This window comes from Prionailurus viverrinus, chromosome B3 (assembly GCF_022837055.1).
Source record: "Prionailurus viverrinus isolate Anna chromosome B3, UM_Priviv_1.0, whole genome shotgun sequence".
Classification (NCBI taxonomy): domain Eukaryota; kingdom Metazoa; phylum Chordata; class Mammalia; order Carnivora; family Felidae; genus Prionailurus; species Prionailurus viverrinus.
Window position 1 is genome coordinate 110,630,282 of NC_062566.1, and position 20,274 is coordinate 110,650,555.

At 39.2% G+C, this 20,274-nt stretch overlaps 1 protein-coding gene across 3 annotated transcripts in view; it reads left to right on the forward strand.

Annotated features, from left to right (window-relative positions):
* EXD2 (exonuclease 3'-5' domain containing 2) overlaps positions 1-20,274 on the forward strand; it is an 89,633-nt gene that overhangs the window by 7,157 nt on the left and 62,202 nt on the right. For all 3 annotated transcript variants that reach the window (XM_047861181.1, XM_047861182.1, XM_047861179.1), the window contains exons 2-3: positions 10,884-11,051; positions 15,379-15,438. The gene's annotated coding sequence lies outside the window, so the exon portion shown is untranslated. The remainder of the gene's footprint in view (positions 1-10,883; positions 11,052-15,378; positions 15,439-20,274) is intronic.

The window sequence follows — 20,274 nt, forward strand, 5'->3', positions numbered from 1 at the left end:
GTTATTGTGTATTGCAATAGGTATGTGGTCATATAGCCAAGATTTCTTTTCCAGAAATGGTCCCATGGATTTATAATGTTTACTGAGCATTTTTAGTGTTCAAATACCATTTGGAAAATAAAATTGGGCAATTCCCCTTCCCCAAAGTAAAGTACGCCCAAGGAGAAAAAAGGAGATTCTCTGGTACAGAAGTCAAATTTAAATTGCCTTTATGGATTCAGTGGTAATCAAAGATAGGCTGCTGGAAAATGAACTGACCACAGCGTGTGTTTATGAAATGTTTCCCCCTTCCTTCTGAATAAACTACATGAACATAATTAATGTTCTTAACTACAGATCCCATTTGAGTTGGAGCTGGTGATGAGTTTGCTGGAAGATAATTATTATTCAAATCACAAAATGATAAAACTTATGGGATCTCAGAAATCACCTGGTCAAATCCCTTCACCATCCAAAGTTTGTTTGGGTCACCATTGAATCTACAGCATGAAGAAGAGTTCCTGGCTCACTAGTAGTTGGATGAAGGAATCTTCCTGAAATGCTCCTGCTCAAGACTCTCCCTTTTCTCTTTCATGCCGGGTCCAGACTCCTTTATCTGCCTGTGAAGTCCCTCTGTGATATGTCTCAGCCAAATCTGTAACTAGATTTCCTGTTACTGTTCATCACATACCAACTACTTCCCTATATATCTCCACGTACTCTCGACAATCCTTTACATATCTTGAGGTCCACTTCATCCATCCAAATTCTATACATCTATGAATCCCTTCTCTGATAAATCTAACCCATATTAGTTTGGTTTTTTTTTTTTTCCTCCCAAGATTCTGGTCATGCTTACATTAGCATCACAGTTTACCCTTTAAATGTTTAACATCTCTATGTCCCTATGTAGTTTTTAAAAGTACCTAACACACATTTCTTTTAGCCTTCTAACAATCCTGTGCAGTTGGACATGAATTATTCATTCATTCGAGAAATGTTCATTGAACATTCACTGTGTGCCACTGCCCTGGGTAGGCATAAAGGATATAATAGCAAAAAAGAAGAACCAATGTTCAAAGTACTTACAGGACAGAAACAGAGTCTAATCGGATAATCAGGCAGTAAATGTAAGATTACAACAATAACAATTGCTAACATCTACTGGACATTTATTATGTGGCTGGCACTGTTCTGAGTCTTTTATAGACTCATTTAATTTTCTCAACCACCCTGGGAAGAAAGTAGTATTGTTCCATTTTGCATGTAAGGAAAATAACAGTTGTGGTACATGAAAGTATGTGATACCTCAGTTTCCACGTGCATTCAATGGAGTTGTTATGATAAATAAATTCTTATTGGTAGAGCCCTTAGATCAGTGTCCAATTTGTATTAAACATGACTATTAGCTATGATGATGATGGCAGTGAGAGATTAAAAGAGGGAATCCTATCAGAGACATTAAAGAGAATCCTATCAGAGACATTAAAGAGAGCTGTGATCTAAAGGACAGGTAGGTGTGAATGAGACCAAGTGGATGGTTGGGGGAGGGAGGTGCTCCAAGCATAGATTACAGCACATGCAAAGGCTCTGTGTGGGGAGAAACCTAGAAGGCCCGTGTGGCTGAAGGTGGGATGGGGACATGGTATCAGGTGAGGGTGAAGTTAGATAGCTGCTAGATTCTGCAAGGACCTGGCCCTATTAAAGACTTCAGTCTTTAAAAGTCACTGAAGGCTCTTTAACAGGGGGCTTATATGATCAAACATGTATTTTATAAGATTATTTTGCTGTAAGAAGAAAGGATTGGGAGTGGATTGAAGTAGATGATTAAGAAGTTTTACAGTAATACAGGGGAGAAAATATGGTAGCTTAGACAAGACAACTAAAAGTGGAGTTGGAGAGAAGTAGACGTATTTAATATAAAAAGAATCTGGTGATGGATTCGAGAGAGTAGAGGCAAGACATTAGGGAAATGCCTAGGTATATAGAACCCCTGGAAAAAGCTAAGTTTTGAGGGAGAAACCATGAGTTCAGTTACATACATATTGAATTTGAGGTACCTCTGAGACTTCCAATAAAAATTGATAGTAGCCTGAGCTCAGAGGCACGATCAAGGCTGGAGTTGTTGACGTGAGGTGGTGGTAAAGTCTTAGGCATGGACAAGAATATTCAGGAGTGATACCAAGTGGGAAGAAGAGAGAAGGCTTAGTATTGAGACGTTTGGGTTTAATGCCTGGGTAGAGGAGGATATACTTGCAAGGAGGATATACTAGCCAGAAGTATAAAAAAAAAAAGTGGAGAAGTATTGTTATGGAACCTGGGACAAAACAGCATTTCAAGGAGAGAATGATCAATTGTGTCAATTGTTGGTGAAAAGTCAACAAGATGACTGAAAAATGTTGGATTTGTTGACACCAATGCTTCACTAGTGAGACACCCAGGATCTCAATCAGAGCTCCTTCAGGGGTATGATAATGTGGGACCCAAATGGCTGAACAGTGAGTGGAAGGAAGGAAAATGGAGGCAGTTAGATGAGTAACTAGAAAGGAAATTAGGATCCAGGAAGGTTTTGTTATTGTTGTTGTTGTTGTTGTCGTAGTCGTCGTTGTTGTTTTAAATGTTTATTTATTTTTGACAGAGACAGAGTGCAAGTTGGGGAGAGGCAGAGAGAGAGGGAGAGACAGAATCTGAAGCAGACTCCAGGCTCTGAGCTGTCAGCACAGAGCTCAATGCAGGGCTTCTACCCAGACTCAGTGAGATCATGACCTGAGCTGAAGTCCAACGCCCAACCAACTGAGCCACCCAGGTGCCCCCTTTGTTTTTTAATGGGGGAAAAAAAAAAGGTTGAGAATGTTTAAAAAACATTGTGAAGGACCCTGTTCAGAGGGAAAAATTGAAAAAGATACACAGATGAAACCAGACTGTGCAGTCTACAAGGAGGAGTTCTGAGGAAGCAGGGCAGAAGAGATACAAAGCACAGTAAAAGAATTTGGCCCTAGTTAGAAGGAAGGACTGCTCCTTCACTGATGTAGGAAGGAGAGAAGACAGGATGGGTACAGGTGAAGGTAGGATTATAAGATTATAGGAAGAAGATGGGGAGTGCCCATGTGATAGTTTCTACTTTTTTCTGTCAAGGAAGACGGTCATCTACTGAGAATATAGGGCAAGAAGGGGGGAACCAAAGTTTGATGAGAGAGGAAATGATTGAATTAACAGAAAACAGGAGAGCAAGATGACCCAACCTGAATGATGTTTAGGGCTCATTTGGACATTCTCTGGAACCAATAAGCAGTATACAAACTGCCCATAACCAGGGCCGTAAAGAAAACAGTTCATTTAGGTTTGGGATTTTCCAGGGTAGATGAACTGAAAAAAGAAAAAAAAAAAAGAGGAACAATGGAGTTTAGGGTTGTTTAGGTTGACAAAACAGTGAAATTATAGTTCATGGAATCTAACCTAGATCAGGTGGGAGAATAAGAGGGGTGCTTGAGTGGCTCAATCAATTGAGCATCCGACTCTTGATTTCTGTTCAGGTTATGATCTCACGGTTCATGGGTTCCAGCCCAGCCCCCACAGGCCTCTCTCTCTCTCTCTCTCTCTCTCTCTCTCTCTGTCTCTCTCTCTCTGTCTCTCTCTCTCTCTCTCAAATAAATAAACTTTAAAAGTGAAGGAGGGAGGGGCACCTGGGTGGCTCAGTCGGTCACCTGGGTGGCTCAGTCGGTTAAGCGTCTGACTTCGGCTCAGGTCATGATCTTGAGGTTTGTGAGTTCAAGCCCCGTGTCAGGCTCTGTGCTGACAGCTCAGAGCCTGGAGCCTGCTTCGGATTCTGTGTCTCCCTCTCTCTCTGCCCCTCCCCTGTTCACACTCTGTCTCTCAATAATAAATACACGTTAAAAAAATTTTTTTTAATAAAAAAAAGTGAAGGAGGGAGAACAAGAAAGGAATTGAAAGAAAGCTGATGAGGGTCAATGAATGAAGGTGCCAATGAGGTTGAAAAAAGCTGTAGGAGTAGTTAACAGACAATTTGGAAGGAGAAGAGATTGTAAAGAAGATGTTTGAATTAGTGATTCTGAAACTGACACAGTTATGATGACAGGGTCCAAAGGGTGATGGAAGGAGTAGGTGACTCCTGTGAAGTCAAGGAAAAGGATATTGAGATCAAAGAAATGAGTGGCCAGGACCCTAGTGGACAGATCATCTTGTTGATTGTTGAAGTCACCCAGGATAATGACAGGGCTTATGGTAGAGGGAAATAATTGGCCAAAGTCTTTGCTTGACTGAAGGGGGAGTTACATGAATACAGCAGATAAGGAGAAGAGAAAAAGAATTAAGCAGGTGAGTGGCATGGGCCTCAGAGAAGCTGGCTGTTCTTTTTCTTTTTAAGCAAAGTGTAAGAATAATAGCCAGAATATAGCAATAAGAAGCAAAACAACAACAATCCCACCTCTGTTAAAGGAAAATTTTTAAAAACTGTAAAAAAATTAAAATCATGGGATACCTGGGTGGCTCAGTCAGTTGAGTGTCTGATTCTGGATTTCAGCTCAGGTCATGACCCAGAGTCATGGGATCAAGTCCCAAGTTGGGTTCTGCCCTGAGGATAGAGCCTTCTTGGGATTCTCTCTTTCTCCCTCTGCCCCTCTCCTCTGCTCAAGTGCGCTCTCTCTCTCTCTCTCTCTCTCTCTCTCTCTCTCTCAAAAGAAAAGAAATCTTAAAAAAAATTAAAATCATGACTTATACAGATATAAAATGAAATGTGTTAAAGGTTTTAACCACTATTAATAAGTTAACCAGTGAGATGTCCAAAGGTGAATCCACATTTATAGGTCAGGAAAATTGAAGTGAACTTGAAAAGAAAGCAAAATTGACTTCTACCCATATTGGAGGAGGCTAGTCCACTAAATTTCCACTGGACAGAATTTATTTCATGTCTATAGACAAGAATTATTATGCATTACTATTAGTTCTCTACAGTTTACAGAATTGTAAAATACCTCAAAAGCAACAAAAAGCTAGGGGCACCTGGATGGCTCAGGCAGTTAAGTGTCTGACTTCAGCTCAGGTCATGATCTTGAGGTTCATGGGTCGACCCCCAAGTTGGACTCTATGCTGACAGCTCAGAGCCTGGAGTCTGCTTTAGATTCTGTTGTCTCCCTCTCTCTCTGCCCCTCCCAAATTTGTGTTGTCTCTCTCTTTCTTTCTCAGAAATAAATAAACATATTTAAAAAATTTTAAGCAATACAAGGCTAGAATCAGATAACCTGAAGAATGCATAGTTTTCCATTGGAAACACCAGTTATAGTTTTTGCTTATATCACATTCTGTCTATAAACAGCACCATTTGGGTGGGGCAACAGGAATATCTGACTGACTGAGAGTCAGCCGGATTTTAATAAAGATAAATGGAAGAGAAAGCTTGACAACACAGGGACTTTTGCAGGTTATGGATAATGAGTTCCGGAGAGCATAGTGGAAGTGTTTGGAAGGTAGGATGAGGTTGGGAAAGAGGCAAGGATGTAGAGTAACATAATAAGTAACATAATAAGACATAAGTAAGTAATAAGACATAACATACGTAACATAATAAGACTTTCCACCTGTGGTTCCCAATGCAAGAGTGGGTTTGCCCTCTTCCCTTAGGGTTGTTGCATAAAACACAGGAACCCAGTTAAATTTGGATTTCCAATAAATAGATAATAGGATTAAAAAAATAAGTACCTCCTTTTGTTTTGGTTTTTGCTTTTGTTTTGTTTTGTTTTGTTTTGCTAAATCTGACAACCCTACCCTAAGGGGACTCTTGTCACTGTTTGGGGGAGTTTTAGATTGTCACAACTGATTGTGCGGGGAGTACTATTGGTATTTGGTTTTTAGTAGGTTGAAGCCAGGGACGCTGTTAAATAACTTACAATGTACAGGAAAGTCCCCACAAAAAGAATTTTCCAGGCCAAATTGTCAGTAGTGCTCAGCTTGAAAAACCTGGTACTTGAATAAATGATCTCCAAATTTTTTATTATCACAAACTCTCAACATGTTATAACATGAACCCACATTATCAATACATTGTATGTGTGTAATAATGCCTAATTTGTCGTGGACATTTTTAAATCATAAAAATGTTTTAAAATTTAAAAATTAAAGGATAAGATGAAGATGAAAGAAACATGATATTTTAAAATATAAAACTGTTTATTACCTTTTTGCTTCCACGACCTTGTTTTTAAAGTAAACTCAATTTGATTTTAATTCATTTTTGAAATGATGGTTTAATATACTATAATAATATTTTCAAAGTTTGTACCTATTATCTATTACTTGGTTTTAATGGAAATGAAACTCACAAAGATATAAAGGATCCAAATGGAAAAATATTTAGCTGGACTTACTCAAACATGGGAAAAATATTTAGCTGGATTTACTCAAACATGAAAGTAAAAAAAAATTTTTAATGTTTATTTATTTTGAGAGATGGAGAGGGTGAGTAGGGGAGGGGCAGAGAGAGACAGAGAGAGAGAGAGAATCCCAAACAGGCTCTGCACAGTCAACACAGAGCCTGATGCAGGGCTGGAACCCACGAACCTTGAAATCATGACCTGAACCAAAACCTAGAGTCAGACACCTAACCAACTGAGCCACCCAAGTACCTGAAACATGAAACTAATTGTTAAGTCCCATTCAATTTTATTCAAGTCCAGCTAATTAGTTTTTATTTTCCAGGATATCAATCAGCTGCATTTGCAAATTGATCAGAAGATGTTATATTTTTACTAAATATATTTAAAATCCATTGGATCTCTATTTTATTTGGAAGATTCTTAAACACAGTAGAAAAGTATTTCCAAAGATTTATGTGTGCAAATATGAGCATTTTTATAAGTGACATACTTCCAACAAGACACCTGGGTGGCTCAGTCCATAGAACATGTGACTCTTGATCTTGGGGTCCTGAGTTTACACCCTATGTTGGGCATAGAGCTTACTTAAAAATAATAATAATTTTTTTTCTATGTTTTTTGGCAAAAAACCCACCAAAATGCTTCTTAATATCACTTTTCAAAATATTTATAGTAGCTTTCAAAAAGCAATTGTTTTCTCATTCATTACACTATGGACTTTAGCTTGAAGGAACAGTTTCAAAACATGGGTTTTTTTTTGTATTTATAAAATAGCATACTATTCACAGCCACCTTGTTGAAAAAGTCAGCAAAATTTGAATGTCTTTGTTTGTTTGTTTGGTTGGTTGGTTGGTTGGTTTTTTTCAGCTAGAGAGAGAGAGAGAGAGAGCAGGGGCAGGGGACGGGGACAGATGGAGAGAGGGAATCCCAAGCAGGCTCCGTGCTCAGCACAGAGACTCACTCGGAGCTCAGTCCCACAACCCTGGGATCACAACCTGAGCCAAAATCAAGAGTCGGACGCTCAACCAACTGAGCTACCCAGGCGCCCCAGAATGTTTCTTTTTGTGAAAGATAAGTCAGGTATTTATAGGTTCTGACAACTATTTTAATACTTTGACCAGAAATGCCTAGCAAATCTCTGAGTGAAGCCAAATACCTTTGTCATCAGTCCCCATTCCATCATAGACCACTGTATTATAAAGATTCCGCTATTTAAGTCTTGTTTCTACAAAAATGAACACACTGATGTCATCTCATAAGCACAAAAAATGTAAGATGGGCGAGCACCACTATCAGTCCATCTGCACTGTGGAACTCCTATCTCTCCCTCAAGATTCCAAAATGACTCACAACCAGCTGGCATCCAGACCAAATAAGGATACCAGTGTCCATCTGTATATTGAATAGTAGCAAACCTGAATTTCTTAAATTTTTTTTTTAGATTTAAAATGTGAATAGAAATCTAACATTTTCTTTTAACATTCTGATGGACCATCATGTACACCCTGGATGTGCCCATCCTACTCCACTCTGGGGACAATTACTTTAGAGGATGGGGTAGCTTGGGACCATTTCCACATTATTGCTGAGGAACATGAGGCCTAGACAGGCTGCAGTAAACTGAAGTCAAGAGAAGCCTGGGTTAGAGTTTACTAAAATGGCTCCATCATTCATTAGCTATGCAGTCCTGTGCATAATACATAATCGCAGCCCTTCTGTTTTTACATTTATAAAATAGAATAATATTGTAAAGTGGAGATAATACCTCATGGGGGTTGATGTGAGGATTAAATAAAATAATTTTGTTAATATAACCATAATACCTTTCTTAAACCCTCACAAATTAATCACATTCCCCAAACCCTTGCCCTTTGCCTTGACCTCTATCCTCCATTTATGAGGATCATGGAAGCCATCAGTTGAGAACTCCTTTAATTTTAAGGCTCCTTATCACAAAACTCCTCTTATCCAAGCACAGTGCTTTCACTGTGCTCTGCAACCATCTCATGTTATCTCCTCATGGACCTTGTTCCATCAATTATCCGCTTTTTCCTATGTATTAATCTATTCCAATGCTACTGGCCTTTTCCCCTAAGTTGAAAACCATGTCCAAGTGTCTCCCAACACTGAAAAAATGGAAAAAAAAATTTTTAACTTAGGTAATAAGCTAAAATCCACATTTATGTTCTTCCTTTATTTCTGAAAGGACACTATAAATAATAGCTTATTTAGTATTTATAGATCTACTTCACTATTTTAAACTGCATAACAATGTTCCATAGTCAACAAATATTTCTTGAGTGTCTACACTGTTCTATGCACTAAAGATATAGCAGTTAACAAGCTGGAGTGGGAAACAGAAAGTCAGTGAGGTAAACAAGTAAAATATATAATATTTTAGATGGTGATAAGTACTTTGAGTTTAAATTTCTTTTGTTGTTTATTTTTGAGACAGAGAGAGAGAGAAACAGAGCACAAGTGGGGGAATGGCAGAGAGAGACACACACACACAATCTGAAGCAGGTTCCAGGCTCCAGGCTCCAAGGTGTCACCACAGAGCCTGACTTGGGGCTCAAACTCACGAACTGTGAGATCATGACCTGAGCCGAAGTTGGACACTGAACTAACTGAGCCACTCAGGCATCCCAAGTACTTCGAGTTTTAAATAGAGTGGTCAGAGAAAGCATATCTGGGAAAAGTGACATTGAATAAAGATTAAAAGAAGGTGAAAGAGAAGTCTTTATGAATATGTAGGAGAAGAACATTCAAAGAAGAGAAAATAGCATCTACAAATGTCCTGAGTCAGGAGAATGCTTGCCATTCAGTTATAGTTAACAGTATCCATATATAAGTGATGTTAAGTACTACTCACATTCAGTCAAGGTCCTATCTGAATATACTAAACCAAAAGACTAAATTGTAAAGTTAACAGCAACCAGAAATCCTTATATAAAACAAGAGGAATCAGGAGAGAGATTCTTTTTATGTACACACAGGAAAAAGTTACAAGAAAATAGGCATTGCTGTTATTGTGCTCATTTATGTAAGTGGTCACAGGTCCTAGTTGACATTTATAACTGTTGTCTTCCACTATCCATTGATTATTTCCTTTGCCCTCCACTAGAACCTTTGGGTTTTTATCTGGTGGGGTGAACCAAACTTTCATTCCTGAATCTCTCTCAGGGTCCTACTTTTTTCTGACTGCTTTAATTTCCCATCAGTCTTTCCTATTAGATGTGGAAGTGCTCAGAAAATCCCCTGGATTTCAGAGAAACTCTTGGGAAACTGTCCCTATTATGTAGCAGAGACCCAGTTCCCCCTTGGTATTTAGGATCAGTCATCTCACTCAGTGAGTAATCCATTTTTGGTTGTTGGTCCCATGGCATGAAGAGCCCAAAATGGCTAGATGACATCTCAACTTCCCATTCAATAGAACAATTACTGTGTTTGTGGTAGAAGCATTTCCCTGTTGGAACTAAGGCTTCCAAACCAACAGAACTTAAAGTTGAAGAAATGGGAAGTAAAAAATCTGGAAGTAGATTATTAGGTGTAAGAATGGGAAAAGCCACTTCTTTCCCACCTTTGGTTTGTGGATCTGTTCATTCTGGCTATAGAAGAGACAGCATTATACATTGAAGGATGTGTTAATTTTGGAAGATAATGCCAATCTTTCAAGATGTCCTCTCCGCACTGGCATTGGCATTGAAACCAAGCCATCACTAGGTTGTTCGGACATTCCATCAGACTAGCTGCTTCTGGATAATGGGGTATGTGGAAAGATCAATGAATTCCATAGACAAGAGCCCATTAGCATGCTTCTTTTTTGGTGAAATGTGTTTCCTGATTAGAAGCAATGTCATATAAAACACCATTATAGTAAATACGCATTCTGTTTAAATCCATGGATGATGGTGGTGCTGGCCGAAGTACCATATGAGCAGGGAAGATACAATCCATACCCATAATATACATCTATTTCAGTAAGGACAGATTGCTGTTACCTCTATGATATAAGGAGTCCAGTGTAATCAATTTGCTACTAATTGGCTGACTGCTGCCCCAGGGAATGTCATACTGAGGGTCTAGCCTAAGTCTTTATTGCAAGTATGTGAGGCTTCCTAGGGGCTTAGCCAGGTCAGACTTATTAAGGGGAAGCTGATGCTGTTGAATCCATGCATAGTCTCTATCCCTGTAACATGGCCATGTTGTACTTGAGCTCCTTGAACAAACACTGCTATGTCTGGAAAAAGGTAGAGTGACATTTATACTATGTGTCCTCTTGTCTGTCTGATTGAGAGCCTCCCCTGCAAAAGATGACCTTTTGTGAGCATTTTTATTGAACTCAAATATCGTTACAGCTTGCCCATTGGAAAGGTCCATTCACATACCTCTTCCCCACACCTTCTTTCTAATTATCTTCAAAGGCCTCTATTCTCTCCAAGTCTCCTAAGCATGCAATGAAATCATTAGCAACTACCAGTTAATTAATCAGTATATATCTGTTCTTCTGGCCAGTTCACCATCCAGATAGAGTGGACAACCAAATGTATTTTTTGGAGATCTACCCACTGAGAGGATTTTGCTTCACCACTATCTTTCGAGGATTTTCCAGTTGAGGGTTGTAATGCTACAGCAGTATCTCCTATTGGGTGCAGAAGTATCTGAAAACCAGGCATGACACAGGTAACTTACATTGGTTGATTTTCAAATGTTAAATCAACTCTCAGGGGCGCCTGGGTGGCGCAGTCGGTTAAGCGTCCGACTTCAGCCAGGTCACGATCTCGCGGTCCGGGAGTTCGAGCCCCGCATCGGGCTCTGGGCTGATGGCTCAGAGCCTGGAGCCTGTTTCCGATTCTGTGTCTCCCTCTCTCTCTGCCCCTCCCCCGTTCATGCTCTGTCTCTCTCTGTCCCAAAAATAAATAAACGTTAAAAAAATTTTTTTTAAATCAACTTTCAGTTCCTCAAATAGTTTTTATCTTTTCTTGATCATTCTGACTGGAGGCTTGTGGGTTTTATTAATTCAAAAAAGCAAGCTTTTGTTTGCATTGCTTATTGCTATTTTTGTCTATTTTCTATTTTGTTGATTTCTGCTTTTATCTTATTTCCTTCTATTTCCATTGGGCTTAATTTGCTCTTATTTTCTAATTCCTTAAGGTGAAAATGTAGATTGTTGATTTTAGATCTTCTTTTAATATATAAAAATTTAAAGCTATAAATTTCCCTGGAAGCACTGCTTTATCTGTATCCCACAAATATCAAAATGTTTTCACTAACATTCATTTAAAAATATCATCTTTAAAAAAATTTTTTTTAATTTTTTAATGTTAATTCATTTTTGAGAGAGAGAAAGAGACAGAGTATGCATGGGGGAGGGGCAGAGAGAGAGGGAGACACAGAATCTGAAGCAGGCTCCAGGCTCTGAGCTGTCAGCACAGAGCCCCACATGGGGCTCAAACTCACCAACTGTGAGATCATGACCTGAGTCTAAGTCAGACGCTTAACCGACTAAGCCACCCAGGCGCCCCTAAAAATATCTTCTAATTTCTCTTGATTTTTTGACTTGTGGATTATTTAGAAGTATGTATACTGATCTCCAAATATTTTTAGTTTTCTTAGAATCTTGTTATTTGTAACTAATCCCAGTGTCAGAGAAACTTTCTTTTAAATTGTCAATGTTTAAAAATTTATCAGTACTTGTTCTTTGGCTTCACATATAGTCTATCCTGGTGAATATGCCATTTGCCCTTGAAAAGAAGGCAATATAGTTGTTGGGCATTGAGTTCTATTAATGTCAATTAGGACAAAGTAGTTAATCGTGTTGTTCAGTTCTTATATGTCTTTGAGTTCTATTAATGTCAATTAGGACAAAGTAGTTAATCGTGTTGTTCAGTTCTTATATGTCTTTGATGGCTTTCTACCTGGTTGGATTGTCAGGTTAAAGACTATAAATTCACCTCATGTCATTACTTGTAAGTGTTGACTCCCTGTCAGAATCTACCTGCTTTTGTTCACTCTCCAGTGCCTTCAGGGAGGTGTTTTTATGGTGTGTTTTGTCCAGAGTTTATGTCTCGTCCAGCACAGGGTCTTAACTAGAAATACCATAAGTGGGTAATTCCAATAACATTTTATTAAGCTATCCATTTAACTTAGGACACCAGGATCAATCACCCACTGCCAAAGATTCTTACATATCAAAACTTTCTGAACACCATTTCATTTCTGCTACTCCTTATGATAATTGTGCCTACATTGGTTTTTTTTATTTTTACCTGTTAAATAAGCTTTTTATTTTAGAATATTTTAGATTTATAAAAAAAACTTGTGAAGATAGAATAAAGAGTTCCCATATATCCCTCACCCAACTTCCCCTATTATTAACATCTTATCTTAGTATGGTACCTTTGCATAATTAATGAACCCATATCATTACATTGTTATTAATTAAAGTCCATACTTCATTTAGATTACTTTAACTTTTACCCGATAATCCTTTTTGTGTTCTAGGATCTTATCAGGGATACCACTTTACATTTAGTTGACATGTCTCCTTAGGTTCCTCTTAGCTGGGACTTTTCCTTGTCTTTGATGACCTTGACAGTTTTGAAGAGTACTAATCAAGTATTTTGTCACTCAATAGGGATTTGTCTGATGTTTATCTCATGATTAGACTGGGGTTGCCTGGCTGGCTTAGTTGGTAGGACATCTGACTCTTGACCTCAAGGTCATGAGTTCAAGACCCACAGTTAGGTGTAGAGATTCTTAAAAAAGAGAGAGAGATGAGGGACAGAAGCAAAAAAGCCTGGGGCTATGTGTTTTGGGAGGAAGGCCACAGAGTGCCATTTGCATCAAATTATATCAAGGATATTGCTATGGACTGGATTGTGTCCTTCCTTAGCCCCACAAATTCATATGTTGAGCCCTAGGCCCCAATTTGACCCTATTGGGAGATAGGGCCTTTAGGCTGTAATTAAGATTAAATGAAGTAGTAAGGGTGGGGCCTTGATCCAATAGGATTAGTGTCCTTATACAAGAGACACCAGAGATCTCCCTCACCCTCCATCACCTGAGGACATAGTGAGAAATGGGCCATCTACAAGCTAGGAAAAGAGTTTTCAATAGAAACAGAATTAGCCATCACCTTGGTCTGGGATTTCTCAGCCTCTAGAACTATGAGAAATAAATTTCTGTTCTTGAAGCCACCCAGTCTATGGCATTTTGTTATGGCAGTCCTAGTTTTTTTAGGCAGTCCATACATATGACTTATAGCCTTGATAATGTGGCTAAGGTAGTTTTGTCAGATTTCTTCAGTGTAAAGTTACTCTTTGGGCACCAACCCAGATGTCATCATTCCAGTTTCAGTGTCATCCCCTTCCCCATCATTGCCTTATCTTTCACTAGAGAGTTCTGGCATGGCTATGAAATCAACTTATGTTGTAATTCTGAAATCTGCACAATTAAATTCTATGTTTGATTTTCAGCAATATTAGTTTGTAAGTATAAAAAATAGCCATTCTTTAGGACTGCCAAAGAAGCTTTCTCTGTCTCTTGAACTGAATGTTTAATGACTTGACCTTTTCCATTTCTTATATGAGTTCTTTGTGGGGAGCAAATGAAGCCACTCCCAACATAGAGTTGTTACTGTCTACATTACCATCAAACAGTCATACGTGACTTCAAAGCGTTTGCTTTAGTGGGCACTCCAACACAAATGACTAAAGGTGATAAGTTGATCATTTATGATGCCACTACATCCCATTTCCCACTGACAACTTGCTCAACATTGCATTTGAATTTAAGGATATAAACAAATCAACCCCAAATCCTATAGCTGAAAGTCAGCCTCCTAGAACTATTCTTGGGACCATTTTCTGTATTAGTCAGTGTTCAACAAACTACAGCAGTTACCTTAACTAAGAAAATTCATATAAACAGTTATTGGAGATATCATAGGCATTGGAGAATTGAAAAGAAAGTGGGACTAAGAAGTAGTAACTGCAAGAAGTAGATGGGGAAATAAAGAGTCAAGGTTGGGATCGTTGGGATTAAACACTTGAAGGAGGGGCCCTCGGGAGCTGGAACCCAGACCTTAAAAACACGCTACCTGACTTATACTGGTAGCTCAGTAGCTCAGCGGTGGGCCTCTTCGTGACTCAGACCTCTGAGGGAGTTGCTGCCTAGCTGGTACTGGTCCCTCTGAGGAATGTGATAAGGCTAGTTCTGGGAGTATGGAAAGGAGTCCAGGACTACTGCTGGCATGTGACTGGATAGAAACAAAAAGTGAACAGGAAGGAGCAGCAGTCCCTTCTCCCTTCTTCCTACCTCTCATCTCCCACTATTGACTATTGGCAGGAGCTAACAGAGAGCCAGTCTGGTGAAGGAAAAGGGTGAAACGCAAAGACCCAGCCTCAGCACCACAAAACTAAGCATAAACGGCTTGAAGCTGAGGAACAGCTTCTTTATTACCAGTACAGTTAGACAATCATTGCTCAAATTATATACAAAAAGATGAAGGGGAGGCAGGAGTCTAGGACATTTCACCGATTTCTAGTGTTCGTAACTGAATGAACAGTGGAGAAAGGTAGAATAAATGTGGAGTTGAGAGTTAGAAAGGAGCTAGTTTGCAGCATGTGAAAAGATCTGCTGGTGTTGATAAATTTAGTTTGAGAAGCCTGGAGTCTAATATAGTACAATTCAAAGTGTAGTCTTTGGACTAGCTGGTCTGTAATGTAAACAAAAAAAAATTGCAGTAAAGTATGTATAACTTAAAATCTATCACTTTAATCATTTTACAACTGTGGTAAAAAAAAAAAAAAATATATATATATACATATACATATATAATTTAAAATTTACCATTTTAACCATTTTTTAATGTACAATTCCATGGCATTAAGTATATTTACATTGTTTTGTAACTATTACCACCATCCATCTCCAGATTTTTTCCATCATCCCAAACTGAAACTCCGTGCCCAATAAACAGTAACTTCCCATTCCTCTCTCCCCCCAGCTCCTGGTCACCACTATTCCACTCTAGTCTCTATGAATTTGACTCTTCTAGCAACCTCATGTAAGTGGTATCATGCATTATTTGTCCTTTTGTGTCTGGCTTATTTCACTCAGCATAAATACCTTCAAGGTTCACTCCTGTTGTAGCACGTATTATAATTTAATTCCTTTTTAAAGCTGGAAAACATTTCATTTTCTGCAATTTGGGTTTTTTTTTTAATGCATTTTTATTTATTTTTAAAGTAGACTCTACTCCCAAGGTGGAGCTGGAACTCATGACTCTGAGATCAAGAGTCACATGCTCTATGACTGAGCCAGCTAGGTACTCCACAATTGGCTTTTATCAGTCCTCAATAAGATAAAAGTTTGTTCCAGAATGTGAAGTATCTATGTCAGCAAGCACAGTTTTGTAGGAAGAATTTTTCAGTGAAGGAAACAGTATGGTGATTTACATTTTGGAGCAAGGTCCCTTTTTCATTGCTTTGAGTAGCACTGGGAGTAAGTATTTAGAGACAGCTTTTGACTGGAGATTCAGAAATCATTATTGTGTAAAAGAAAAAAAAATTCAAACTAGAACCAGAATGCATTTTTTTCATGTTGTAATTTACATCTGCCTTCGAGGGAGAAATGAGAATTTCTGATAAAATGCCTACACAAAATCCTAATGAAACTAAAGGGATTAAAACTTCCAAGAAGCCAGTTATGCACCCAGTCACCTTTCAGTTCAGAGTGTAGTGAATTTCACCAAATATTCTTTTTTTTCTTGTAACTAATCTAAAGTGATTTTTTCTTTTTTTCTTTTTCTTTCTTTCCTTCCTTCTCTCTTTCTCTCTCTTCCTCATCTTTCCTTCCTTTCTTTCTTTCTTTCTTTCTTTTCCTCTCTTTCTTTCTTTCTTTCTTTCTTTCTTTCTTTCTTTCTTTTGAAAGATTTTATTTTTAAGTAATCTCTACACCCAGTGTGGGGCTTGAACTCACAACCCAGAGATCAAGAGTTGCATGCTCCATGGACTGGAAACGGCCAACCATCCCTAAAATGATTTTTCTAACCAATCTCTTTTCTTCCCAAATATCCCTACCAAAAATAAATCTTTGAATTGGACTTCTCTTTTTTTTTTTAATGTTTATTTATTTTTTGACAGAGACAGAGTGTGAGCAGGGGAGGGGCAGAGAGAGAGGGAGACTCAGAATCTGAAACAGGCTCCAGGCTCTGAGCTGTCAGTACAGAGCCCAACGCAGAGCTCGAATTCACAAACCGTGCGATCATGACCTGAGCTGAATTTGGACGCTTAACTGACTGAGCTACCCAGGCACCCCTGACCTGGATTCTTTTCTTTTCTTTTCTTTTCTTTTCTTTTCTTTTCTTTTCTTTCTTTCTTTCTATTTATTTATATTTTTATTATTTTTTTAAATTTACATCCAAGTTAGTTAGCATATAGTGCAATAATGATTTCAGAAGTAGAATCCAGTGACTCATCCCCTACATATAACACCCAGTGCTCATCCCAACCAGTGTCCTCCTCAATGCCCCTTGCCCATTTAGCCCATCCCCCACCCACAACCCTCCAGCAACCCTCAGTTTGTTCTCTTATGTTTTGTCCCCTCCCTGTTTTTATATTATTTTTGCTTTTCTTCCCTTTTGTTCATCTGCTTTGTATCTTAAATTCCACATATGAGTGAAGTCATTCTGTGACTAACTTCCATAATACACTCTAGTTCCATCCATGTTGTTGCAAATGGCAAGATTTCATTCTTTCTAAATGCCGAATAATATTCCATTGTATATATAGACCACATCTTCTTTATCCATTCATCCACCAATGGACATTTGGGCTCTTTTCATACTTTGGCTATTGTCGATAGCATTTCTTTTTTTTTTTTTTTTTCCAACGTTTATTTTTGGGACAGAGAGAGACAGAGCATGAACGGGGGAGGGGCAGAGAGAGAGGGAGACACAGAATCGGAAACAGGCTCCAGGCTCTGAGCCATCAGCCCAGAGCCTGACTCGGGGCTCGAACTCCCAGACCGTGAGATGGTGACCTGGCTGAAGTCGGACGCTTAACCGACTGCGTCACCCAGGCGCCCCTGTCGATAGCATTTCTATAAACATTGGGGGGGGTGTGCCCCTTCAAAACAGCATACCTGTATCCTTTGGATAAATACCTAGTAGTGCAATATCTGGGTCATAGGGTAGTTCTATTTTTAATTTTTTGAGGAACCTCTGTATGGTTTTCCAGAGTGGCTGCATCAGTTTGCATTCCCACTGAATTGGACTTCTTAAAGGATAATAGTAAATAAAAAGAAAAGAAAAGAAAATTATGAATCAGATGCAGATATGAAATAAATACATGTCAAAGATTTGACTTAACTCATTATTTAATGAAGGATCTGGAAAAGATGTTACAATCAGTTCAAAGGAAAACCCAAAAACCAAATCTCTAAGCCTATCAAAAACGTTGACATACATTTTCTCAATATACACAAAGCTGGCTTATTAAGAGGTGTTGGGGAGTGGGGTTGTCAATAGAAGCTTCACCTAACAGCATTTATTTGCACATCTAAAGACAATAATTATTTGCATTATTATCAGCTTTCTACAAATTAACATATATCTCTTCAGCAGTGTAAAACAGCTCAAAAACTATAGAAGGCAGAAACCCCATAGAATCTGGTAAGTAGGAAAGGTATGCTTAGAACAATGCAGTTTTCTATTTCCCGATAATCTTTTCGCCCATTTAGAAGTATCCTACTATTGGCCTTCTTCGTTGTTGTAAGATACTAAAGAAAGTTTAATGTATGCTCATAACAAAATTATCTGAAAATTTTTCGTATACACTTGGCTTCTAACGTTGGTTGCTGATGTGGGAAAGTGAGGTAGGAATCTTGAAAATATGAAAGTAAGTAATTTTCACTGAATCCTCATGTTTTTAGTATGACACCCCATTCTTTTTGTTGTTGTTAATTTTTTTTTTTTAAGTTTACCTTTTTATTTTGAGGAAAAGAGCAAGCAGGGTAGGGGCAGAGAGAGAGGGAGGGAGACAGAGAATCCCAAGCAGGTTCCACACTGTCAGTGCAGAGCCTGATGTGGGGCTCGATCTCATGAACCAGGAGGTCATGACCTGAGCTCAAATCAAGAGTTGGATGCTCGGGGCGCCTGGGTGGCGCAGTCGGTCAAGCATCCGACTTCAGCCAGGTCACGATCTCGCGGTCAGGGAGTTCGAGCCCCACGTCAGGCTCTGGGCTGATGGCTCAGAGCCTGGAGCCTGTTTCCGATTCTGTGTCTCCCTCTCTCTCTGCCCCTCCCCTGTTCATGCTCTGTCTCTCTCTGTCCCAAAAATAAATAAACGTTGAAAAAAAAAATTAAAAAAAAAAAAAAAAAGAGTCGGATGCTCAACTGACTGTGCCACCCAGGTTCCCTAGTATGGCACCCTTATTCTTAACTAGACAAGGTATCTTCTACTTTATCGTCTCCAGGGAATCAATCCTAAACCTTCTGCAGGGTTGGCAGCTAGGAAGGAAATCAGGTGGTCCAACTGCTTCTGAAATAGACTTTTAACCAGTTATTCTGCTTTTCATCCCAACTTTACCCCTGCTTCTTGAGGTACCTGGTGCTTCCAATTCTTGAGGCTTTTGGTGGTTTTGTAGGGCAAACCAGGCTTGCTTTTGGCCTGTCCTTTGATAGATGAAGAAGAGTCTGCTAAATTAGTTCCCACTATCCGTCTGCTTTCCAGCTTCCAAAATGTTAGTGATTTTATCTCCTGTTCTCTAAGAGACTGACTATACAAACAGAAAATAGCCAGGTCTCATATGACAGTAGAACTCTGACCCATGACTTCTACAGCAACCACCAGCCTGGGAAGCCAAACCACAGCTTCTGAGTCAAACAGCCCAGAATGGTTAGAACTTGTTGATGGGTCTGCTTCTTTATATTTTGCCCCTACTTCCAACACAGGACCAACCAGAGAAAGCCAAACCAATCACATAAGAAGCCTGGCTTCTAGTCAGCTCATCTCCAGTTTCCCCATTACAATGGCCGCCAACCATATCTGAAGCTGCCCCTGTTTTCATTATAAAAGTTTCCCACTTGTCTGCCTGCCTTTGAGTCTTTGCCAATTGCGAGCGATGGTGGCCGACTCTCTGCTAGGTTTACTCTCATTTTGGTCGTCTGCTTTTTCTATATCTTTTTTACCTTGAAGTTTTGTTTTTTCCCCGTTTTTACTTATTTTTTTATTTTTTTTAAATTTTTTAATATTTATTTATTTTTGAGAGAAAGAGAGAGCACGAGCTGGGGAGGGGCAGAGAGAGAGAGGGAGACACAGAATCCGAAGCAGGCTCCAGGCTCTGAGCTGTCAGCACAGAGCCCGATGCGGGGCTTGAACCCATGAACCATGAGATCATGACTTGAGCTGAAGTTGGACACTTAACCGACTGAGCCACCCGGGCGCCCCTTGTTTTCAAAGAGAGATTTCAGTAGGAAGTAGAGTTACATGTGGCTCACTCCATCATCTTAAACTGGCATTCTCTTTGTGTGTGTGTGTGTGTGTGTGTGTGTGTGTTTGTGTTTGTGTGTGTGTGTGTGTGTGTGTGTGTGTGTGTGTGTCTGTGTGTCTGTGTGTGTCTGTGTCTGTGTTTCTGACTTAGATGTCAGGAATCCACTTTTACCCTCCAGCTTTAGAAGGCCCACACATAACATTTGCTTTTCTTCTTGCAAACATGGATACAAAATTCAACACCCATTCAAAGTCCTCCAAAGAATCTACTGGAACTAAAACACTAGAGGATGATACACAATTGACTTTCCTGAGCCTTACCTATGAGAGATAGAGGATGAGGTTACATTATGTGTACACATCCCACACCAAAGAACTTAAACTCAACTCCCCAAATGCTTTAAACGTTT